This window comes from Pistacia vera, unplaced genomic scaffold, assembly GCF_008641045.1.
Source record: "Pistacia vera cultivar Batoury unplaced genomic scaffold, PisVer_v2 Contig127, whole genome shotgun sequence".
Lineage (NCBI taxonomy): Eukaryota > Viridiplantae > Streptophyta > Magnoliopsida > Sapindales > Anacardiaceae > Pistacia > Pistacia vera.
In genome coordinates this window covers 799,522-826,472 of record NW_022195325.1, presented here as the reverse complement: position 1 = coordinate 826,472, position 26,951 = coordinate 799,522, and positions in this window count along the sequence as shown.

The following is a 26,951-nucleotide window of genomic DNA, read 5'->3' as shown; positions in this document are numbered from 1 at the left end:
CAAATATAGGGGATTTTGGGTAATTGTTATGTGGTAGACATTTGAGGGTAATTGTGTCCAGAATGGTATTTAATTAAGGGAAAAATAGGTATAAAATTAAGACTACCTTGATAATCTTTTAATTCTACCCCTTGAGTGGTAATCTGATTACCCCCTATTTTACAAACAATAAACAATATTTATAATGAAAGATTACCGTAATATTTTATTACTTCATTAACAAAAAAGGGAATCTTGAAAATTAAAGAAAGATTATCGGAGTAATCCTATTTGACCCCAAACCAAGCGCAACCTTCGGGTTTACAAATTTATTATTCGGATGATAACTTTTGCACTTTTTATTAAATAAACCCTCAATGTTTCAAAATTGTATTATGGATACCCTTTTGCCCTAACTTCATTATGTTGTAGTTCGTAATATATGAGTGAAATAATAACTTTGGTCTTATAAGAAAGCGATTTGAAATGTAACGACAATGTGATAGGATTAGGGCAATGGGAAATCTATGACAAAACTTTTAAACTTTGAGAGTTCATTTGATAACGCAAAAGGGTATCTATGATACATTTTTCAAACTTTGAGGGTCCACTTGATAATAAGTGCGAAAGTTTTTATCCGAATGATAAATTTGGAAACCTTAAGGGTAGTGTACGATAATCTCCCAAATAAAGGATAAAGAAATTGGGGTGATGTATGAAATAATTTAAGATAAGTAGGAATCGTTATAGTAGATTTAATATATATGGACTGCAAAATGCATTGTTCAAGTTACTGTGTATTTTAATTTCTTTTTTCAAAAATAATGTTAAATATCTCATGGTTTGTGGAACTTTTAATTATTTTGTGGTTTTGGTATTAAAGAGATTATTGTGTTTGAGTAAATTTAAAAATTTATTGTAACTTATGAGTTAGGTTTCGGGCAAAAATTACGTATTTACCTCTCTAACTTTATAGGAAATATTTATTGAGATGACAACTATTGCCATTTTAATCAAACTCCCCCAAAAACTATTTAGAAAAACATCACTCAGTCCCTTAAATGTAACATTGTCGGACTTTTGTTATATCTTGAGTGAGAATTATCGATTTTGCTCCTAAATTGAAATTAAATAACAATTTATCTATGCTAATAAACAAAAGTATCAAAGCCCCCTAAAACTTAGTGAACTTACCAAATTGACTTAAACCCTAACCCACATCCACCCCTATTGCCAATCCCCAACTTCAAGAAAGGTCGTAGCATTGCAAGACAGTGGTGATCTTCAATGCGGCCATAACATTGTGGGGGGCAACCTCTAGTGAGGTCGTAGCCTTGTGAGGTAGTGGTAGCTTTGCGAGGCAGAAACATCCTCAAGCAAGGTCACTGCCTTGCAAAAAGTTATGTTTGGGTTGCTAGGTGCCAAACGGAGGTTGGGATTTGAGTGAGAGAAAATAAGTGTTAAGGTTTGAATGTTGGGGGTGAGAGTGAAAGAAAGTGAACGTGAAAGGTTTGACTCATTAGGTTAGATTTTGTTTAAGTAAAAAAGATATTAAATGATAGCTTTGCCTTTCAAAATCTAACCGATATCTGACAAGGTTAGGTTTAGGATGTATGAGTAATGTATTTCTTAATACTTCTGTGTGGAATTTAATTAAAATAACAATAGTTGTCCTCTGAGTGTGATTTCCAATAAAGTTGGGAAGGTAAGTGATTTTTTCTTGTTGGGTTTCTCTTAACTAATAAGCTCATGTTAAATTAATTATCCAAGGACTATGTTGTTCTTTTTTATTTATTATTTTTGTTTTTGTTGTAGATATTGTTCTTTTTGTTTGCCACAAGTCTTTTATGTTTGTAAGTTATTTGTCAACTTATGAATCTAGTGTGGTAACATAAGGCATGGTATGAACACCTCACTTGGTCTTTAGCATAATCGTTTTTTAAATTTCCAGTGTGATGACCATCTGTCAAAGTGACCACTTTCAATTAAGTTGTTTTTCTGTTACATCGTGTGAGCACATTAGACTCAGAGTGGTCACGAAGCATCTGGCAGATATTTTTTTTAAAACATGTATTGTATTTCAATATTCCATGAGCTGTCATTATTCTCTTTATGAGATATTGCCGTGGTCAATAACACTTGTCAATTTGTTACACAATGAGCTGGAAAGTTTATCTTCAGTGATTGTGGTCCCAAGAGAAATGGAATAAACTTTTCATAAAGTTGAATCCGTAAAGTTTCTTGTTAGCCACCACCCATCCTTTTGCATTGGCCGGATTTTCTTTATGTAAACTCTTTTCCAATGCAATTTCTTTTGAAGTCTGATTATTTCCTTGAAAGTACTTTGAATATTTCTAAAGTTTTTTTTGTTTTTATCAGGTTTCTATGCTTAGGTAAGCTTACAAATACCTTCTTCAAAGTCCTTAGTATTTGTCCTTGCTCTCTACGTTTGGTTACGTAGTTGATGCTTGGAGCTTTTTAAGCTTGTTCAACCGAAATGGATCTTCATTGTTGTACCTTGAGAGGATCTCAAAGGCTAACTAGGTGGTTTCGTGTACTTGCAGCTGGCTGTGGTAGTACATAGTTTGACTAAAGGGTAGAGATTGAAGTGTTGTAAAACAGGGGGTGTTCTTACAATTGAGGCTTAATCTTTGGCTTTATAATTAAACTGAAAAGTATACCATAGTGGATTACCTTCATTCTAGACTTGGTCCCATGGATGTCGGCATTTTGCCAAGCCATGTAAAAACCTGGTGCTTCTTATTTTGGTTCATATTTGATTGATTTATGTTTGTGATTAATGGACACCAAAATCAACTTAGCAACCCTTTTCACTGAGGTTTAATTCACTTGGTAAAGTAATTAAAATTTTCAATGGTTTTTTAAATTTTATTGTTTTAGAGCTTGTTTTGGAAAGTTATTTTAGTTGATCCTTGCTTGTTGATTGGTTCTTATTGCATTTTAGATTTGTTTTTGTCCTGGCTGTTTTTCATGTTTTTTCTACGATTTGTTTGCTCTAGACTTGTGACCACTTTGGAGCTATTTGACTACACCGGTGTTGAACTTTGCGACCACCTCTATGTGTGTAGTCCCCTTATCTTATGAACTTGTGGGTGACCACCGCAGTCTTTTGTGACCATACTAACTATGTGTTTATCATGAGTTGTTTCGGTGAAGAGGATCTACCAATAAACACCCTTATTGGAGGGAGCCAACTATAACTTTTGGAGACCTATGATGCGTGTTTTTTAAAATCCATTGATGAGAAGGCTTGGAATGCTGTTGTTGGTTGGCAAGAACCTAAAACTGATGACGTAGTGGAAGTACAGGAAAGGCTCTTGATTAATGGACCACTGCTGAGTTAAAAGAGTATAATTTTAATTCTAAAGCACTTCACGCCATTTTAATGCTGTTAGTATAGGTCAAATGAAAACATTGCTAATTGTGAAACAACTAAGGATGCATGGGATAAACTCCAAGTTAAAAATTATGGAATCGAATGTGAAAAGACCAGGCTTAGAAGATTAATCATGGACTATGAAAATCTTGTTATGCAATAAGAAAAACTATTATTGATTTTCATGACAGATTGTGTGATATCACTAATGGAGTTTTGCTTTAGGTAAAATCTTTTCTGATGCTGAATTTTGTTAAAACGATCCATATACGCAGCGGAAACAAAAAAAAATATAATACAAGGTTCGTTTACTGAGCCAAGATCAAGGGTATAATTTTACATTTTATTAGTAAAATCTGCACAAAAGGTTAATCATGAATTTGAAAAACATACGCATGTTTAGGCTCCTCCAGTTGTCAATGACGTTTTTGCTACCGACCAAGTGTAGGATCGAACCCACATAGTCCCCACGAAGACAATCACAAAGAACTAAGGAGGATTTGCTAGATCCTCCTTAGCTTTAAGATTAAAGAAGAAAAATCAAAATGAATTGATTTTGGGTAAAATGGAATACTGCCATGGGATTGTAAATGGGAATGTGTGTTTTTGCTTTTCAAAGAGAAATGAACTAATGAATATCACACTCTTTCAACCAAATAACATTTTTCTTTTATAGTAATTTTAATGCCCTATTCCCATATGGAATAGGCTTGGGCTTCAACCCACACCCATGTTACCAAACACTTCCAATTAGATATTTTATTTTTATTTCATCATTATCTCAATTAAAATCAATAATATATATTTAATCTATGTATTAACATTTAACAATAATGATGATTTAATTAATATATGCAAACACATATTTAAACGTAATCTCACTAATTAAATAAAGGCTACGACCTCAGCAAATTAATTGCACTGTAAAATTACCAAAATATCCTTTCGCCTTAAAAGACGAAACACCCTTATTTCTTCCTAAGTCTTAAATTTCTTCTATGTGTGTGACCCAAGGCTCCTCATCTTACCGGTAGTGTATAGTATCTGATTAACACCAATTAATCGTCTCACTAATACACAGACCAAATTGCCCCTGCAAGACATCATGGCCGCCCGATAGATTCAGATTCAGCAAAGTAGCTACCTGTCAACGATATGGTTACCGTACAATTCGATTATTTCATCATACGTTATCTCGACGAGACGAAGGCGTAGAAATAGTGTCAACCTTCGGTTACTCTCGATATATGTATTCAGTTTCTGGACCAATGATCTGTATTATAAACTGGATAGAGCAATAACTCAATCCCACTATGGCCACAGTTTTAGTGTCATTGCCATATATTGAATTGCGCAGTGAGATAACTTCTCCTATACCTGAAGTGATGAATCCTCTATCAATCCACCATAGTCTTGATACACTCTTTGATGCAGCCAATCACCACCGTATTGATAGCTCTGAATATAATTGCGTTATAGTGTCAAACGCACCAATCAGTGCCACAAGCGCTCTGATGATCTCAAGTCTAAGGATCACATGCACCACCATTCGTTAGAAGATTTGTTCCATAGACACTGGGGTTACTATCCATATGAATCCTCTAGTGGGTGCGTCCATGAACTTGCTGTTTATATCCGCCTACAACAAGCACCCTTGTGTTGCACCAGGTTGTCACCAAACAACCTTGACAAGTGAGATCAGTCACTGCCTTTCGACAGGGTCTTTCAACACTATGATAGCCTACCGTATTATCTGTGCCCTTACTTCAGAATAACACTGGGGCTACGGACGTTTCTAGAATGGCCACCATAGTGCTCATAGGGTTCTCACTATCAAGATTGAAACACTTGATACCCTCGTCATGGTTCTACCATTCAAGGACATATATCAATACATATTGCATTAATAATGATTTACGCGATATAGATAAAATGCATTTTATTATTGATAATGAAACTTATTACAAAGAGTCAATTCTACAATAATTGATTGGCTCTAGGGCACCTACTCCAACAATCTCTCACTTGCATTATAGCCAATCATTCATGCACTCAACATTGAATGACCCAAGTGCCTGCACTATAGCCTTCATTCATGCTCTCAACATTGAATGACCCAAGTGCCCATCATGCTTCTGCTACAACAGAAACTTTAATAATGGGTTAGTAGGTATTTTGCAATTCGCACTTTCCATTTCTTATCGATCCTTCAGATCAAATTGAATCAACTAAGTAGTGTTTGGATTACTAGTGAGACCGTGATTCCTTAGCCACAACAATGGCTCCATTGTTATCGCAGTACAACTATACTGGATTAGCAATGCTTGGAATCCACTCAAGTTTAGTAATGAACTTCTTGATCCAAACCGCCTACACGACAGCATTAAAATGCGATACACTTAGCATCAATTTATAATTCGCTGCAGTACATTGATTTGAGCTCTTCCAGCTCACTGCAGTTACATTGAGACAAATTGTGTAATCCTAAATTGCGAACAATCATCCTTTTCCCATTTGGAAATAGCGTCACTGTATTCTCTTACAGTGAGCTCATCTTTCCTCCATAATCCAAGAGTATATATATTCTTAAGTCTTTTTCAAGTACTTAAGATATCTATTGACACTCATCCAGTTTCATTCACTTGATTTAGTTGATATCTTCTACTAGTGCTGAATGCACATAAGACATCCATCTTAGTACATAACATATTGCTCACTTGAGCCTGTTGTTCCGCTACAATCTGAATGCACATTAGATATCAATCTGAGCATACAAGATGGATCCACTTGCTGAAGCATGTGGGATCCTCTTCATTCTATCACTCTCATTGTGTGGTTAAGGACACATCTCTTATAGAGATAGACACCATATGCCATCAAAAGAAATCCCTTCTTGGATTTTTCTATACTAAATGTGTTCAGTACCTTGTATATGTACTCTAACTTAGTTTGAGCAACATACGCGATCTATCCAATAGATCTTTATACCAAGGATGCACCTACTTTCCCTAAGTCCTTCATGGAGAAGCACTTGGATAACCAAGTCTTTACCGACTGCAAGTTTGGTATATCATTCCCGATCAAAAGTATGTTATCGACACAACACTAGGAATACTACTGCGCTCCCACTTACTTTCTTGTAAACACAAGGCTTATCTTCATTCTTGATAATACCGAATTCTTTTACGCTTTATCAAAACGAATGTTCTAGCTCCTTGAAGCTTGCTTAGTCCATAAATGGATCTCTACAACTTGCATACCTTATTAGCTTGACTATCAATAACAAAACATCAGGTTGTGTCATATACATATCCTCCCAAGGTTTCCATTCAGGAAAGCAGTTTTGACATCCATTTGCCAAAATTCATAGTCATGATATGCAGCAATCGCAAGCATAACCCGGATGGATTTAATCATGGCAACCGATGAAAAGGTTTCTTCATAGTCAATGCCATGAATTTGTTTGAAGCCTTTGGCAACCAGTCGTGCTTTTAAGTATGCACGTTGCCATCCAGGTTAGTCTTCTTCTTAGAACCATTTACACCCTATAGGTTTTACCTCTTCAAGTGGTTCCACAAGACCACACTTGGTTCTGGTACATGGAGTCCATCTCAGATTTCATGGCTTCAAGCCATTTAACGAATCTGGATCCGATATAGCATCTTCGTAGGTTCTGGGTTCATCATCTTGGTAGATTAGTAGTTACCATGTTGAGTCATGAGATACTGTATCTCGCTCATGGCTTACCTCTCCCAGATCTACGTGCTCCTGTACTACCTGAGGTGGTTGATTTGATCCCCAAGTTGTGGAGTATCCTCCTCATAATGCTCAACCACTTCCTGTGGCACATCATCCTGTCCTTTGTCTAGTAATCTTGTGGTTCTAAAACTTCATCGAGTTCTACTTATCTTCCACTAGTACTTCTTAGAAATACCTTTTTAAGAAGACACCATTGAGCAACAAAAATTTTGCATTCTTTCGGGTGGTAGAAGTAGTTCCTTTGGTCTCCTTTGGATACCCCACAATATACATTTACAAGATTTTAGGCCCAACTTGTTCGAAGTCAATTTCTTAACATAGTTTCGCAACCCAAATCCTTAGATAAGACAAGTTGGGCTTTCGCCCACTCCATAGTTCTATGAGTCTTATCTATAGACTTTGACAGCACCCGTTCAAAACGTGAGTCGCAGTCTCTAGGGCATAACCCCTAGAATGATGCAGGTAAATCACTAAAACTCATCATGGACCTAACCATGTCAGTAAGGTCATATTCCTCATTTCTGACACTCCATGTGGTTGAGATGTATAAGGAGGGTGAGTTGTGATACTATCCCACATTCCTTAAGTATGTTTAGCTCAACTTGCCAAAGTTGGCATAGTTTTCATTTTGAGATTATCCTTGTTGTCTTTTTTCGAACATATTATTATGAAATAGTTTCATAAAGAATATTATTTATACTCAAGGACAATAATCCATTGTAAACTAATATTCTCATTTGTCCTACGTGGACACAGAAATATAACTTCACAAAACTGAAGAAAAACCATAATAATCCACAAGTTCCAAGAACAAGTCCACGGCTAAATCAGCATAATCCTACAACAAATGCAGCAGCACGTGCTTCATTTCAACTGGTAGGTACCTCTCCCTCGGCGAGCAATCTACTCTACCGCAGTTCCTACCTCAATCACATGTGAGAACCACATCTTGTGTCAACTAGATGTTTACAGAAGTTAATGTCAAAAACTTACCTGACCGAAGAAGTAACATTCTTCTTCCCCCTTTTGCTAGGAGGCTTTGCAATGTTTCCTTCGGTGGGTGGGATCCCACAGTGAGGACAAACGCCACTACAAGAAAACTAGCATTCTGTATCTGCAAAATTAGACACAGAAAGTCACATTAGACGCTAAGCTTTTTTAGCTTCTAAATTTGGTAGTCGCCCCTTAGTTGCAGTAGGCTGGTCCAAGATTCATAGCGCATCTAATTTTGGTTTAGATGCGAAAAGTTTTTTTTTTTGCGACTAGCAAAATAGCCGCTAAATGCTGGTCATATTAGTCCCCCAACTTAGATGCTAAAGTTCAAGGGTAATTTGGTAAAATTGTATAGCGACTAATCAATTAGTTGCAAAATGTACATTTTAATGTCTAATAACTTGTCGCGAATGCCACAAAAATTAGACGCCAAAGATGTAAGGGTATTTCATCAAAGGTATTCGCACCTATTTTATTAGTCGATGAATGTATCTTTTGGTAACCAAAATTTAGTGGTTAATTGTTATACTTTTGACGCTGAATGTAGAATCGAAACTGTTTTCACGACTATTTTATAGTGACCGAATGTATCTTTTGGTGACCAAAATTTAGTAGTTAAATATAATTATTTTAGACGTTAATGTGAAATCCAATAGGTTTTTGCGACATTTTATTAGTGACCAAATGTATCTTTTGGTGCCCAAAATTTAGTAGTTATTATTATCATTTTAGACGCTGAATGGTAATCCAATAAGTTTTCGTGACTATTTATAAGTGGCTGAATATATCTTTTGATGACTAAATTTAGTGGTTAATTTAGTCATTTTAGACTGAACAACTCAATTCTAGAATAACTTTCACAAGTAAACAAAGAACTAAATCATAGAATATATAAGAAAGTAACACTATAAAAGGCTTCATATTTACTCAATTACATTAGCAGAGAACAATGGATTGAAATTTCTGAATTTCTAAGACACCTGATTAGTTACTATGTATCATCAAAATGTCAAGAATAATATACAATTGAACAGATTTAATGGAATATAGATAAAGAAAAGGCTTAATGCCATCTTACAGCTTGCTCAGAAGCACCAATGTATTTGTTCAACCTCAGGCCCTTTCACTGATATAATCATAAAGGACAAGCACAGCAGTAGCAGCACCAACAATGTGAGTTTTGCCGCAACCAGAGGACCATATAAGAGAACATTTACCTTGAACGTAAAGGAGCTTTGGCAAAGATATTTGGAAACTTGTAAGGCAATTCAATCATCTGACAATTAATATAGAATTAGCAACAGTTATGATACAAAGACAAATGGATTTTGTTTTTTCCTTTTTATAATCCAAAAACCCCTCGGCATGAGCACCAATTTCAGACCCCAACTACTTACAACAACCTTTAGTTGTTAGGAAACCTACAGATATAATATCTTAAATATGTGGTTCCAAGAGGATTTAAACCAGTGACATCTTGTAGATAAAAGTAGGACTATTGAACCAGCCCTTGCGTCTAGCAAAACTTTCATAATAGTTGCTCATCAACTTGGAAGCTAGAAGCATCTAGCTCTTGCATTTTGTACATTACACAGGACACACTAAAAAATTAGCTCCAAAAATAGGAACTTTTATATTTAAATGTCAGATGTTAGAAGAGACTGAATGCACTGTTTATCATCAAAGATTTTTCAATGAGTATTCAACTTTATGAACTGATTTTTCAAGCTTAAAATCTAAAGCGTACAATGTACACTCCAATAGGGTTACTTCAAAGTCCAATTAACTATCAACTCAAGGAAGCAATAAAATATCAAATGTTATGAGTTCAAAGAGTTCTATTAGCCTTGCATTTCTAAGAAGATCAGAAGTAAAGAAATAATACCTCTTGATCGCATTCTGAATGTCATTAAGACCACCACCAACATCATCCCAACCAGAGCGACCACCTTCAGAGAAGGTTTATAATGTCCGCATAGCAACTGGAAGGAAATCATGCATAGCTTGAGTAAAGTCATCCCAACAATGTGGATGAATGTTCTTTTCACCACCAAAATCGGAAGGCAGAAAACGCCAACAGTAGCATGAACAGCTCTATCAACCAATATTTCCTGAAACATTGTTATTCCTTTATCTTAAAAATGCGAAGAAAACAAAGGTCAAGAAATTCATTAAAGATAGGGCAACAAACATGTAATCTCTTGTCTTTAACCATGATAACAACTAATTTAAACAATCAGTGGTAACACCAAAGACAGTTGCATCACTAGAACAAAGTGACTATGGTAGAAGAATTATGTATTGAAAATTAAAAGGATTTGAGTAAAACTTCTAATAACAAGATAGATTTTGAGTAGGTTTGCTTCGTCCACCAAGGCATTCCTCTGCTGTCGCAGAGGGATGGGCAAGCTGCCATGAGTTTTTTTTGCTGTAAAGTAAAGAGTTAATTAGCATTTGGAACTGAAACCTTTTTACTTTTTGGGTCTTAGATGCTAAAGATTGCTTACCCACTCCCTAATAAGTGGCCATCCAGATTTAAGCGTGCAAAACACTCATAATCTCTTTCCCATAACCAAAGGTTTCACATCCCACACTTTCTCAAGACCAGCACATCCGAAAAACAAAAAGTATTATTCACCCAATTTACCCACAAAATGATGAAACCTTTTTTAAATTCTAGCGATGAAGGGTCTACATTGCTTCCAATCTTCCAATGGTTATTTTCAACTTCAGTTTAACCATATTCTAAACCAATCTAAGACATTTTTTGTACACCAAGCTATCTAGTTGCTAGCAGGGTACTCACATCACTTCAAAACAGTGGTCATGCTTAAGGATCATGATTTGTATTTCTTGAACCTATGTGTTCCAGAAACAACATAACACATATGTAGTTAATAGTTCTATAAAGAGAATATACAACAGTCAAGGAATCAAACACATAATAGTATTTTCAAATATATAGCTTATCAATTGCAGTAAGTAAAATTGAAAAATTAAAGCAGAACTCACTCTCCAAATGAATTCAGAATTTATATAGAATTTTTTTTTAATATTTTTGATATTATCCGTTACAGAAAGGTTACTGTAAAGGTCGAGGTTCAACCCCCTTGCAGAACTAAAAGTTTCACTAGTCATGCATTTATCAATCCATATGAAATAAACCATTTACCATCCATCAAATCAAAAATAACTTTTGCAAGATTCAACTTGCCTTTTCTATTTCCTCCTCAAATGCTCTCTCCAGCTAATTTGCCTTGCGTCCATCCAGAGCACTCCACAGTAAACCTTATTCTAACAATCCTTCCTCTAAAGCTTTTCCAAGAAAAAAAAAACCTCTAAAACCACCTTCACAATGCTCCTATCATCTTTAATAATTTGACTATCACCAACATCCAATATGTTTAATTTTGGATATATAACAGCTAATCCATGGTTTCAACAATATCAGCACCTCCTGCCTTTAGGATTCATTAACTTGTACTGACAACCTCCAACAAAGTTTCTTGAATTCACCACATAAACAATGAGAAAGAATGAAAAACAACCTGAATAACTATTCCAATATGGGTTGTGGAAGATTCCTAATGCAACAAGGAAGAAAAAATGAGATTTTCAAGGGATAATATAAAATAAAACTGAAAATGAGAAATACATAAAAAAATAAATTCTCTTCTTGAATATTAAATAAAACTCATACTATACAAATCAATTAAAAAAAAAAATTGACGGAACACTAATGAATAAAAATAGTAAAGAGAGAAATAAATTATTAGGTACCCAAAGTAGCAAGCTGAGCAAGAGAAGGTAGGGTAATGATTCAGAGGAACAAGCCTGTTTATACAACACTCGATTTCTAATACCCAGGACCACCGTACCCGCCGCTGCCACCACCACTTCCACCTCCTACTCCTTTCATCTTTACTCCTCCTTTTCTCCACCGCGTACGACCACGTCCCCGCCTTCCTCTTCTGCACCGCCGATCTCTCCCACACTCCCCCCCACCCCCACCATGTACAAATTCGAACGTTGTTTCAGCGATTTCAGGACAAACCATGGCCGTTGATTTCTCTGATGGCGTAAGAGGCATGAAATCATCGCCGTACGTGAAGGTTTTCGTGATTCAAGTAGAGTAGTGTGTGACCGGCGGGACCGGCAGTGAACCGCTGGTAACATGATGCCATTGTAATGATTATAATGACAAGATCTGCTGAACGGAGGCCGATGAGAAGAGAGAGAGAGAGAGGGAGAGCCGTGTGTAGAATACGCACACCAATCTTTAAGATTCATCACCTATTTTTAATCTCTAAAAACTCTCTGCCTTCTTTTTCTGGGTTCGAAGTAAAGCAGTAGGGTTTTGTATGTGTTATGTGGTGTGGGAAAATGGAGAAAAGGTGCGAATGGAGTGGAGAATGGAGATGTTTTGCGTTTTAGGGTAAAATTAGTTTGGGGATTTTGTATAAGTGGGTTTATTACTTTTTAATTTGTTTTTAATTTTAAATTTCAAAAACTTTTGTGTAAAATTGCTTACTTTTTTTTTTTTTTTTTTTATGTTGCCCTAAAACCGGTTTAGGATTTTGTTTTTCTTTAATTTAAGGATTTAGGGACTTTTCAATTTGTTTACTTTTTAAATTTTAAGGAAAATTGTTTACTTTTTAATTTTTGTTTTTTAAAATTGGAAATTCAGTTTTTTGTATTTTTGTAGACCACAATCGAACGGTTTCCCAGGTAAACGAAAAACTGTTCAGTTCTTGATTAGGTTCGTTTCTATATTTTTCTAAACACCGCACATTTGGGTGTTTGGGTACGCCTTGCCAAAACCATCGAAGTTAACAAACTCCTCGAAATAGGCACGAAATAAGCACCAGAGTCAGTGAGCGAGTCGTGTCTACTGAACGAGAGTAGTAGAAACTAGAACTGTTGTTCTAGTGCCGAAAGCAGGTCAACTATGGGTTTGTACAAATGAGTGAAATAGCGGTTAAACAAAAGTTTTAGGGAAAATGGTAATGTTAGATGAAAGAGAAGACAAAAATAAAATCAAACACCATTCGTTTATTAGTAACAATAACGAATTTAAAATATTCATTGCAATAATATACCCATTGTAATGTCAGATGAAAGAGAAGACAATTATGAAGTTAAAGCCACCCATTTAGGAACGTTACTAACAACAGATGCTTAAACAAATAAAGCAAATGTTGTGAAGAAACGGATTGAATCAAACAATAAATTGAAATACCATCTATAAAAGAATGAGCTTTGACATAAAAATAAAAAATAAAAAGTTACCTTTAATGGGGTATGGGCGGCAAAAGTAGAATCAAAGAGATGGTAAAGAGGCAACAAAAGTAGAACCAAACAATAAAATTGATTTTGGTTAGTAGTAGTATATATTTTTTTAATAAACAATATTTAGTGACTAACATTTTGGTTGCAAAAAAATCCTATTAACAACTATAACTTTGTTGCCAAAATAACATACCCAAAATTTCAATTTATTTCAAGCGGGAACATGAGGCACTCAAAATTTACCATACATTTGGCAACTAAAAAAGAAGATAATTTATTTCAAGCGGGAACTTGGGGCGCTCAAAATTTACCATACATTTGGAAACTAAAATCTTAGTTGCCAAAAAAAGATAATTTGCAACTAACTAATTAGTTACGCAATAGTAATTTTAGTCACAAATTAAAATAATATTTTTTCATTTTACCGAAAAGTTGGGTTCAAAAAAATTCATCAACTTTTAGCGACTAAATACATTTTAGTTGCTATACATGAGTTTTTGCAACTAATTGTAATATACACAAAATAATTAGTTGCCAAATGTACCCTGGGCCCTCGTAATTTTGTTAAAAGCTTGGTATTTTCAGTAATTGCATTATTTGTACCTATAAAAATAGTTACAAATTATTAATAAATATTTGCATCTATTTAGAAACTATTCTATTTGCATATTTCCCTTGTTATAGTTGCCAATTGTGTATGCGCAAGAATTGGCAACCAAATAAATTAGTCACTTATGTGATATTTTGGGCAACAAATCACATTAGTCACAAAATATTAATTTTAGATGCTAAAGGCGGGAATAAAATTGGCCACAAAATTTTATTCTCTTTGGCCGACTAATTGGAATTTAGTTACTAAATGTGGGGTATCTGCAACTATTTTTGCCTAGTTGCAAAAAAATTGGTTGCAAAAAGTACTTTTTCTTGTAGTGCGCCTTTCCTTTCTGCAGTAGTTCTTTCCATCGAATTCTGAGCCATTTCCTTTTCACTTGAATTGGCTTCAATCAACGTCAATGTTTCTGACATTTTCATGCCTAACTCAGTAGCCTTCAACAAATCTAGAAGCTCGGAAAGGGTATTCTTCTTATCTTCCTCAATAAAGTCATAGACAAATTGAGAATAAGAATCTGGCAAAGACTGTAATATTAGGTTTATTGCTAAACCTTATTTAAGTCCACATCCCAAAATCTCAACCTTGTTTATATACTCCATCCACTTGAGTATATGATCGCCAATTTCGGTACCCTCTTCCATCCTACATCTGAATAACGACCAAGACACCATATGCTTCTCATTTCTTCAAAGAAAGGGAAGAATAGAAGCTAAATCCATTTTCTGGCATTTCTGTCGCAGTAATGGTACCATTTATGAAAGCACAATGTATCTAGTCATTTCTGCTTTTGCATCATGTGTATGCTTCACATATACATACCCAGCCTCATGGATAGAACTACCAGCAGACTCTGGTAATAGAGCTTGCTCAATGGTGTATAATTTATCGCTTGACTGAAGTATATTATTTATACTTCTATACCAGTCAACGAAATTTTCACCATTCCATTTCTCTCCCAATTCGATGATTTGTCGCAGCGATGTTAGGATCATTTTGCTCAATTTTAAGTGAATCTACAAGTGTAGAATAAGTAACCGTTATTGCCATGTTCATTATTATTAATTAATATGGTCTTTCATTAAACGATGCTCCCACTATTTTACTCAAGTCAATAGCCCTCACCATTAACTCGGGAAAGTCCGTTGACTTTCCTAGTGGACTGAGATCCCATCCTGCCCATTTCAAACTTTCACTTTGGCGAACAAGCCAAAATGAGTTGATTAGGTAGGCCAACAAACTTAATCCACACCAGATGATAGCTCCCACTATCAACCTCAAATGTGAGAAAGCCAACAAGCCAATCACACAATCCAATGGTCACTACATGCCATCGTCCTCAAGTGTGATTTTCAGTATCAGTAGAGTGGACACTACATGTCACCACGTACACAGTATATGTGTACTGCTCTACTATGCCTATGACGCATGTTTATCAACCTTCGCTTTGACAAACAAGCAAAACCGTCATTTTAAGTCGACCCATCACCATTAAGGAAAACTCCAATGCATTTTAACCCCCCATTGGTAGAAGTGTACCCTTTGCTTTGGTGAACAAGGTTTCGACGAACAGTGGTTTGATTAAAACCTTGGTGATGGAAGGCTTACGTGACTTAATATACTTTAATTGAGGGTTTTGTTATTTAATATCTCACCAGATTATTATCTTGGTTAGAATGACATTGCTCGGCATGTTATTTAACATTCAACCTTAGCATGCATTCTAAACAAAATATAAAACGTGCCAGTACATGGCCCAGCTAAAACCGATTTCCTCGAGCCTAGAGGAATTGGTGGGTCACCTAGGGGTCCTATAATAAACATCTTGAGTCTTCAAGTATGGTTGCCTCGTCCTTTGTTCCGTGTTCAAGTACATTACAAAAAATATCATTCTAAATTTACAATAAAATAATTATACAAATTCTTTACATATATAAATTTAGAAACCTCGATTTAGATTCGAAGGGAATGAGATGAGAAGAGAATGTACATCGAGAAGAGGAGAAAGGTAGGACACGCAAGCCTTATTTTAATCAATTATACAACCATACATACCCAAAAATATTTTAAAACATTCACCCTTAGGTCTAAGGCTCATGTACTGGGCACCATGTAATATACAAACAAATACAAAGCATACATTTTAAAAACAATCAATTTTTGAAATTTGTGGGTTAATTACATTTACCCCCCAACAATTTGTAGATCTACATTTGGTCCAAAAGTTTTAAAACTTTACATTTTAGCCCCTCCACACTCGGAAGTGTGCTCGCTGTGGCGATGAGTTAGATCGTTCGGCGTGTGTTGGAAGGACGATTGCCGCGGCGATGGGTTAGATCACCACAGCGAGCGCTGTTTTCGTACAACGCTCATCTAGAAGACGATCACTGCGGCGATACTTTATATCGCAGCGGTGAGCGTGAGAGTGAACAACGCTCGTTGCGGCGATGGGTTATATTGCCGTGTACACAGATCTGTAGCTCTGGATCTGTTCATACAGTAACCATATACACTCTAAACGGATTTTGCAATCAATTAAACACATTGATCTCAACAAAAATCCATCAACCATTATTCCAAACTTGTAGATCATCAACAAATTAAAATTAATCGATTAATAAATTTCTTATAACATGATTTTAAGGCAGATTCTATAAGGCAACATTATATCAACAAATACATGTTATCAACCATCCAAATAAAAATTGTAAAATTTGGTACCCTAGGCTCTGATACCACTGTTAGTAAATGATCCATATACACAGCGGAAACGAAAAAAATATAATACAAGGATCGTTTACATGAGCCAAGATCAAGGGTATAATTTTACAATTTATATTAAAGTAAAACCTGCACAAAAGGTTAATCATGAGTTTACAAAAACATACACACGTTTGGAGGCTCCTTCAAAGTTGTCAATGAACGTTTTTGCTACTGACCCAAGTGTAGGATCAAACCCACGTAGTCCACACGAAGACAATCACAAAGAACTAAGGAGGGATTTGCTAGATCCTCTTTAGCTTTAAGATTAAAGAAGAAAAATCAAAATGAATTGATTTTGGGCAAAATGGAATACTGCCATGGGAGTGTAAATGGGACTGTGTGTTTTTGCTTTTCAAAGAGAAAATGAACTAATGAATATCACACTCATTTCAACCAAATAACATTTTTCTTTTATAGTAATTTTAATGCCCTATTCCCATATGGAATAGGCTTGGGCTTCAACCCAAACACCCCATGTTACCAAACACTCCCAATTACATAATTTATTTTTATTTCATCATTATCTCAATTAAAATCAATTAAAATATATTTAATCTATGTATTAACATTTAACAATAATGATGATTTAATTAAATATATGCAAACACATATTTAAACGTAATTTCACTTATTTAATTTTTCTGATAAATTAAATAAAGGCTGCGACCTCAGGAAATTTAATTGCATTGTAAAATTACCAAAATACCCTTTCACCTTAAAAGATGAAAACGCCATTCTTTCTTCCTCAGTCTTAAATTATCTTCTATGTGTGTGACCCATAGACTCTTCATCTTATCGGCAGTGTATAGTATTGCGATTAACACCAATTAATCATCTCAGTAATACACAGACCAAGATTGGCCCTTAGCAAGGCATCATGGCCACCCAATAGATTTGGATTCAGCAAAGTAGCTACCTGTCAACGATATGGTTACCGTACAATTCAATCCTTTCATCATACGTTATCTTGACGAGACAAAAGCGTAGAAATAGTGTCAACCTTTGGTTACTCTCGATATTATGTATTCAGTTTCTGGACCAATGACCTGTATTATAAACTGGATAGAGCAACAACTCAATCCCACTATGGCCACAGTTTTAGTGTCATTGCCATATACTGAATTGCGCCGTGAGATAACTTCTCCTGTACCTGGGAGTGATGAATCCTCCATCAATCCACTATAGTCTTGATACACTCCTTGATGTAGCCAATCACCACCGTATTGACAGCTCTAAATAGAACTGCGTTAGGCTAGTGTCAAACTGCACCAATCGGTGCACAAAGCGCTCCGATGATCTCAAGTCTAAGGATCACATGCACCACCATTCGTTAGAAGATTTGTTCCATAGACACTGGGGTTACTATCCATATGGAATCCTCTAGTGGGTCGGTCCAGTGAACTTGCTGTGGTATATCCGCCTACAACAAGCACCCCTGTGTTGCACCAGGTTGTCACCAAACAACCTTGACAAGTGAGATCAGTCACTGCCTTTCGACAGGGTCGTTCAACACTATGATAGCCTTACCGTATTATCTGTGGCCTTACTTCAGAATAACACTAGGGCTACAGACGTTTCTAGAATGGCCACCATATGTGCTAATAGGATTCTCACTATCAAGATTTGAAACACTTGATACCCTCATCACGATTCTACCATTCTAAGAACATATATCAATACATATTGCATTAATAATGATTTACGCGATATAGAATAAAATGTCTTCTATTATTGATTAATGAACATTATTACAAAGAGTCAATTCTACAATAATTGATTGACTCTAGGGCACCTACTCCAACAAAGTTGTTGGGAAGGTGTTGTGCTCCTTGCCTCAAAGATTCATGTCCAAAGCAACCTCCATTGAATAATGCCACAACCTTAATGAGATACAACTGAATGAACTAATTGGTTCTCTGCAAATCTTCAAGCTTAGTCTGAATCGATGGGAAAAGAAATAAGGTAAAGGGCTTGCATTGAAACATGAGGTATTTTCTGATCCTTCAGTTATTTGTGATACTAGTGATAATGAAGATGATGAGTTTACTCTAATCACAAAAACCTTTTTGAAATTCCTAAAAAAGAACATGAGAAAGCCAAATATGGCTAAAAAGGGGAACCAACCCTTTGTTAAAAGATTTCCTGACCAATTTGGTCAAAAAGAGTTCTCGAAAAGATTTTTGAGAGAAATTGAAAAGAAAAGCAAAGGAATCAAATGATTTGAGTGTGAAGGATATCACCATATTCAGTCTAAGTGTGTGAATAGTCTAAAGAAAAAGGGAAAAGCCATGGTTGCCACCTTGAGTGAAAGTGATGACACTAAGAGTAAGGGTGATGACACTAATGAGAATGAACATTTCTTGGCCTTTGCAGCTAACCAAGAGGATAGTGATAATGTGTCCTCGGATGACTCAAGTGATGTCTACAAAGAGCAATATGAGGCTTATGACAAGATGCATGAGGTTTGGTTAAAAGCCATCAAGAGGATTAAATCTCTTGAATCTGAAAAATCTTACTTGTTAGAAGATAAGAAAATTTTGAATGATAAAATGAACATCTTGTTATCTGATTTGTCCAATTAGAAAATTTTATTGAATCAAGCTTTAAATGAACTAACTGAGGCCAAGGCCATTGTTGAAATGTTAAATGCAGGTTCATACAAGCTTGATGAAGTTCTTGGATAAGGGAAGATTTATGGTGATAGAACAAGTTTGAGATTCTCTTCTGGTGCTAGCACCTCCAAATTTGGTTTGACCACTTTCGTGAATGCCACTGAATCAATTCAGAAAACTGTTGTTGCCCCATGTGATTAGACCTTGATGGTAAAAGGATTCATTCCTATCTGTTATTTTTGCCCAAAGAAAGGTCATATCAGACCAAACTGTTTTAAACTCATTTTGTATTTGAAAAGATGATTGGAAATCATGATTTTAATTTAGTAAGATCACCACATCAATCTCTCGTGTTAGCACACTAGAACAATTTTTCAAAAACTGTAAAGTTTGGAAACCTAAGCTTAGTGCCAACTGTCCTATTGCGCATACTTCATTGCTTGCTTTTCAAAAGGCTTGTGGTACTTTGACAATGGCTATTCAAGACACATGACAGGTAATAAAGCCTTATTAATTAATCTTGAACTTGTGGAAGATGGCCATGTTACCTATGGTGATGGGAAAAAGGGTATGATTCTTGGAAAATGTTCTATTGTTATTCCTGGTTTCCCAATGCTAAATGATGTGTTTTATGTTAAAGGTCTAAAGGCAAGTCTTATTAGCATTAGTCAAATTTGTGACAAGGATTGTGTTGTTTAATTCTCAAAGAATATGTGTCAAGTCTTGAAAGCTAATGGTTCTTCTTTGCTTGAGGGAAAGAGATCAATGATAATTGCTATCTATTTTCAAATGATAATTGCTATCTATTGTCTAACAAAATTTCTTGTTTGAGCACTAAATCAGATTGTGTTGATCTATGACATAAGAAACTTGGACATATGAACTTCAAAGATCTCGTGAAACTCTCCAAGAAGGATGCTGTTAAAGGGTTGTCGAAGTTTGTGTTTCCCAAAGCTAAAGTTTGTGGGCCTTACCAACAAGGTAAGCAAACTAAGAGCTCTCACAAGCCTATATCTTATTTGACTACCTCTTGTGTTTTAGAACTTCTCCATATAGATCTTATGGATCCAATACAAACTGAAAGTTTAGGTGGAAAGAGATATGTTTATGTTTGTGTTGATGATTTGTCTATATTGTCAGGGGTTGATTTTTTAAGAGAAAAATCTGATGCATTTGAAGCTTTCAAGTGTCTTGTGAAAAGGTTGTAGGTGGAGTAAGACTGCCGTGTAAAGAAGGCGATGATGGGAGGGAGTTTGAAAATTTTAATTTTTCAAACTTCTGTGAAATGCAAGGCATTTGGTATGAATTTTTTGCCCCTAAGATACCGTTGTAGGTAATCAACAAACAATGGCAACCGAAAAATGAAATTTTTCGCTCATCGATTACTTTGATTGTGCCAAGATCAAGGTCTGATGTGTATATATTTTACATGCTCAAATTGAAATAACATAAATCCATTCAAAGGACTCGATTATAACTGCGATTGGAGGCTCTATCAATGTCTCTGAATGTGATTTGTTATCGATTTGAGAATGGAATCAAACTCACATCGTCCACACAAAGACAGTACGTTAATGACCAAGAATTAATTGTTGGCTTTAAGGATTCAAGAATTGGGAAGAATGTGAATTGGGAGAAAAGAATAAAAATTCTTCTCTTAATATTGTACTCCACGGCCGAATGAATTACAGTGAGTAAAGCCTATTTTTTTGCTTTCTTTAAATAATCAAGCAAATATCTCTTCCACCCCTGAAGTTTAGTAACAACCCAAACTTTAGGTAGACTTGCATATTAACCCAACTTAATTATTTAGTTTTAATATTAATATTAACTTTAATAATTAAATTTAAAATTTTGCTAAATTACTCTAATAATAAAATTGGACGTAGGCTACAACCTCAGTAAATTTAATTACACAACAAAATTACCAATATGCCCATTCATCTAAAAGACGAATATACCCATCCAAAAATTCACGATCCTTAAATTGTCTTCTAAGTGTGTGACCCGTAGGCTCCTTATTATATCGGCAATGAGTAGTATCGCGACTGACACCAGTCAATTGTTCACTACACACATACCAAGATTGGCCCCTAACATGGCATTATGGCCACCCGATAAATTCAGATTCAGTGAAGTAGCTACCTATCAATGATATGGCTATCGTGTAATCAAATCCTTTTATCATATGTTATCTCATCAAGGCTTAGGTACATAAGTAGTGTCAACCTCGGATAACATTGATATGTTTGTATTCAGTTACTGGACCAATACCGGAATAATAAATTGGATTGAGCAACAACTCAATCCCATTGTGGCCATATATTTAGTGTTATTGTCATTCATTGAATTGCGCCATGAAATAACTTCTTTCGTACCTAAGAGTGATGAATCCTTTTTCGATCTACCATAGTCTTGATACATCCTCGATGTAGCCAATCACTACGATATTGATAACTCTGAATAGAACTATGTTGGGCTAGTGTCAAACTACATCAATTGATGCACAAGACGCTCCAATGATCTCAAGTCTAAGGATCACACACACCATTATTTGTTAGAGGATTTATTTCATTGACACTAGGGTTACCATCTATATGGAATCCTCTGGAGGGTTTGTCTAGTGAACTTGCCTACAGCAAGCAACTATGTGTTACACCAGGTTGTCGACAAACAATCTTGACAAGCGAGATTAGTCACTGCCTTTCGATAGGGTCGTTTAACACTATGATAGTCTTACTGTATTATCTATATCCTTGGTTAGAATAATACTTGAGCTACGAACATTTCTAGAATGGCCATATGTGATCATAGGGTTCTTACTATCAAGATTTGAAATACTTAATACCCTTGTCACGATTCTATCATCCTAAAGACATATATCAATACACACAATTATGATTTACATGATATAGACTAAAATGTCTTTTATTGATTAATAAACATTATTACAATGAGTCAATTCTACAATAATTGATTGGCTATAGGGCACCTACTCTAACAGCCACAACAAAATGGTGTTGTGGAAATGAAGAATAGAGTTCTTCAAGAGATGGCAAGAATTATGTTAAATGCAAAGAAGTTGCCTACAGGACTTTGGGCTGAGGCAATTAACACTGCATGCTACATCTCCAACATAATTCTCTTAAGGAAGGGTACATCCCAAACTCCATACAAGTTGTGGAAAGGTAAGAAGCCAAATCTCTTGTACTTCCATTTTTTGGTTTCTAGTGCTATGGCTTAAATGATATAGATCATCTAGGGAAATTTGATGCTAAGAGTGATGAAGGAGTCTTCCTCGAGTATTCATCAAATAGTAGGCATATAGAGTTTTTAATGATGTGGTTTTCTCTGATTCAGAAGATTACTCACAGTTTTCTCAAGAAGATGAAATTAATGATATGATTGCTCCCATTGAAATGACCACAGATCATAATGAAGTGTCCACTTTGACTTATTTTGGAACAGAATCCAAAGATGAGGTGACCACCCCAGAACCTGAAGTGAGCACCACTACTGCTCAATAAGGGTTTGTTTCTCAAAGACAAGGACTTGACTTGGCAGCTGATCTATCAGATGAAATCACTCAAAAAAGGACTCCCAAGACCAAAAAGCCTTCCTCTTGGATCAAGAAGGCTCATCCACCATCTTCTGTCATTAGAAATCCTGTAAAGGTAATGGTTACAAGGAGAAACAGGTTTAATGAAATTAATCATCTCTACTATGTTTCTCTTTTAGAACCAAAGAATGCAACACAAGCTTTGGAAGATAATTGCTGGATGGCTGCCATGCATGAGGAGCTTGAACAATTCAAGAGAAACAATGTGTGGAGCTTGGCCCCTCGGCTTGAAGGGATTAATGTCATAGGAATCAAGTGGATCTTTAAGAACAAGTCTGCAAAATTTGGAAATATTGTCTGAAATAAGGCCAGACTTGTTTCTCAAGGGTACACACAAGTATAGGGGACAGATTTTGATGAGACCTTTGCTCTGGTGGCTAGATTGGAATCAATATAATTGCTTTTCGGGGTAGCTTGTTGTTTAAAATTGAAACTCTATCAAATTTATGTGAAGAGTGCATTCTTGAATGGGTTAGATTTTAGGATCCTTAGAAGCCAGATCATGTGTTCAAACTGAAGAAAACACTGTATGGACTGAAACAAGCTCCAAGAGCATGGTATTAAAGACTTACCTCATTCCTTATTGATCACAATTTTGGAAAAGGGAATGCTGATAAGACTCTTTTTATTAAACATAGCAGTGGTGACTTTCTTTGTGCTCAAATTTATGTTGATGACATAGTATTTGGTTCTACTTCTCACACACAATTGCAAGGGTTTATTACTTTAATGAAAGATGAGTTTGAAATGAGCATGGTAGGAGAATTAAACATGTTCCTAAGTCTACAAATTAAGCAATTTGATAGTGGTTTGTTTGTATCACAATCAAAATATGCAAAAAACATGCTTAAAAGATTCAACCTTGAAAATGCAAAATATGCTAAAACACCTATGAGCTCTACCCTAAAACTGTCCAAGGATAAGAATGGGAAAAAGATAGACAACAAATTGTTCAGAAGCATGACAGGAAGCCTGTTGTATTTAACTACAAGTAGGTCTGACTTGTGTTTCAGTGTAGCTATTTGTGCAAGATTTCAAGCTGATCTTACTGAACTTCATCTTATTACTGTGAAGAGAATCATGAAATATGTCTTAGGTAAATATGACTTTGGATTATGGTTTGCATATGACACTAACCCTACCTTGGTTGGCTTTAGTGACGCAGATTGGGCTGGAAGCTTGGATGACAAGAAGAGTAGTTTTGGAGGATTCTTTTTCCTTAGGAACAACATGGTAACTTGGTACAACAGGAAACATAATTCCATCTCTCTGTCAACAGCCAAGGCAGAATACATTGCTGTAGGGAGCTATTGTACATAGGTTTTCTGGATTAAACAAATATTGAGTGACTATGGTTTTCATCAAGAATGTAATTACTATTTTATGTGATAATACAAGTGCAATAAACATATCCAAGAATCCAGTTCACCACTCTAGAACTAAGCACATTGATATTAGGCATCATTTCATTAGAGACTTAGTTATAAAGTGATCATTTTGGCACATGTGAACACTGAGTCTCAACTTGCTAACTTATTTACAAAGGCTTTAGACTTTCAAACTTTTGTGAATTTGGGAAGTCCATTGGACTAACTCAACTTGAGTAGATTTTTTTCCTTTAATAATGTCATGAGAAAACCTTTTCTTTGTCTTTAAAATTACAAGTGCATATGATCTATGTTAAGTCATGAAGATTCATTTCTCTCTTTGAAATATGTGTGGCGAGTGGTGTGTCCACCATGTTTTTCACCTGAAGAAGTATAGTGACTTTCTTTCATTTTTTTGAGTACTTTGTGCATGTTTTTTGTCACCATTGTGAAAGAGCTACATTTTTTTGTACTATGAAAGTCATGCTTGAGTAATTTTCTTGGATATAGAGAGACCCCTATGTCCTTGAAAAATCTACCATTTAGAGGACTACCTACTAGCAAGTGTGAAAGTTACACTTGATTACCTCTTGAGAGTTATGCCGATTAATCTCTATTGACATGCAAAAAAAAATCCAAAATGTTGAGATTAAGTTAAAAAAGAAAAAGAATTAAGCAGAAGAAAAAGGGCATGAGAGAAATGGGAGTTGCTTTTATTAAAAATTTGACCAATAAGTCAAACTCAACCCTTGAGGACACTTCACACACATATGATTAAGAATGTTTGCTTTTATTGCTGATTTGTGACTTAAAGGAGTGATTACTTTAAGTTATGAAATGTTCATTGGATGAGATACTCCTTATGCATTTCTTTCATAGGTTGCTAAATGATTTTTGTGTCTTCTAATCAAATAAATATGACTTGTCTCTTTAAATCTCATGATATTTTTGTCTGAACTCATGACCATTATGTATTTTTTTAGTCTTTCACCTTTTTGTCTATGCCACCACTTTAAGTATTCATGTGTTAACTTGCTTGCTTCACGATGATCACATTAGTCTTTTCAGTTACCACCCTCTGCTACGTTGATCTAAATTGCAAAATTGATTCTTGTATGTTCACCCTGACATTTGCGTCACCATTTGATGGTTGAAATTGCTTGTCTTTCCTTATTGTGTGACCACTTCTTGAATGAGGTCATCACCTTGACATTTGTACTGCTAGAGTGTTCAATTTGCGTTCAAGGTGCTTATTGTGTCTTTAAGTGACAGATTGAATTAACACCTATATTTCTCTAGGGTTTTACTTTATAAAGAGTTACTAGTCTAAGTTTTTCTCGTTCATTGAAAACCTTGTGTCGTCAATCTCTTTCTCTCAAAAACCTCCATTTTATTTTTCTTTCATTGAAAAATCTGAGTTGCTTGGTTTCTCATTCAATGGATCATCAAGAGTCATTCCTTGTTGATATTCAAAGAGTTGTAGAATCAAAGAAGAGAGCAAGAACAAGCCCGACCTCACGAGCCACTGACAATGATCACTCCGCATTGTCAGGTGATAACACTCCAAAGCGACGCAATTTGTGTCCAGCTTGTCAACCACAAACTCGTCATCCTCCAACGAACAACCAATCAAACGACTGAAGCAAACAAAGGCATCTCTTGCAAAGGCAAAGGGAAAATAGCCTCAATCAGAGGCATTCAAAGGCAAGAAGAAAGCAAAATCTTCTCCTCAATTTGAGGGTATGGGTAAATGCAAAAATTTTAGCTCTCTTATTGCAAAATCTAGGTTTAGAGAAAGTATTGTTTTTAGGCCAATTATCTATGAATCCCATATTGAGTTATCTAATTTTACTGAAATTGCCCATTTTGTGTCTGAGAGAAAATGGGAAAGAATTGTTGTCCATTTTGTCACTCCATGCCAAGGTTTCGTCTATATATTTAATTCCACTTTTAGGAAAGACCTAGACCAATTGAATTTTAAGAAAAATAAAAGTCTGTGTCAGGGGAACTTGGATGGTATTCACTCCTAGTGTAATTAAGACTCATTTGAGATTGCCTGTTGTTGAAATGGTTGATGACTTGACCATCCCTATTGAAGAATTAGGGAATTTAGCAAGTGAATTCACTGGTAGAGTTGTTACCACCTGGCCCAATTGTGGTTACATTGCTGCTAATGTGCTCACCCCTCCGTTTAAGATTTTGTTCAAAATAGCCTTTACAAACTGGTCACCCTTTAGACACAATTCATCTATTAGGTTAGACAAAGCCTAGTTCCTTTATGGGATTGTGAGAGGGAAAAGTATCAATTTGTCTTCCTTGATCTACCAATCAATCAAGTCTGCTTCTGAGATTGAAGGCAAGACCTTGGCCTTAGTTTTTCCATCTCTAATCCATAGGATTGTAAACTCCTATGGTCCAATCAAGCAGTCAAATGAAATTCATCTCAAAGTGAGGAAGATCTTCTCCAAGATAATCAAGGGATCTGGTTCTCCAACTGCTCCTATCATGGATGTTCCATCATCCTCACAAGTTGCCCTTGCTAAAATTAACACTAGCAGTCTAG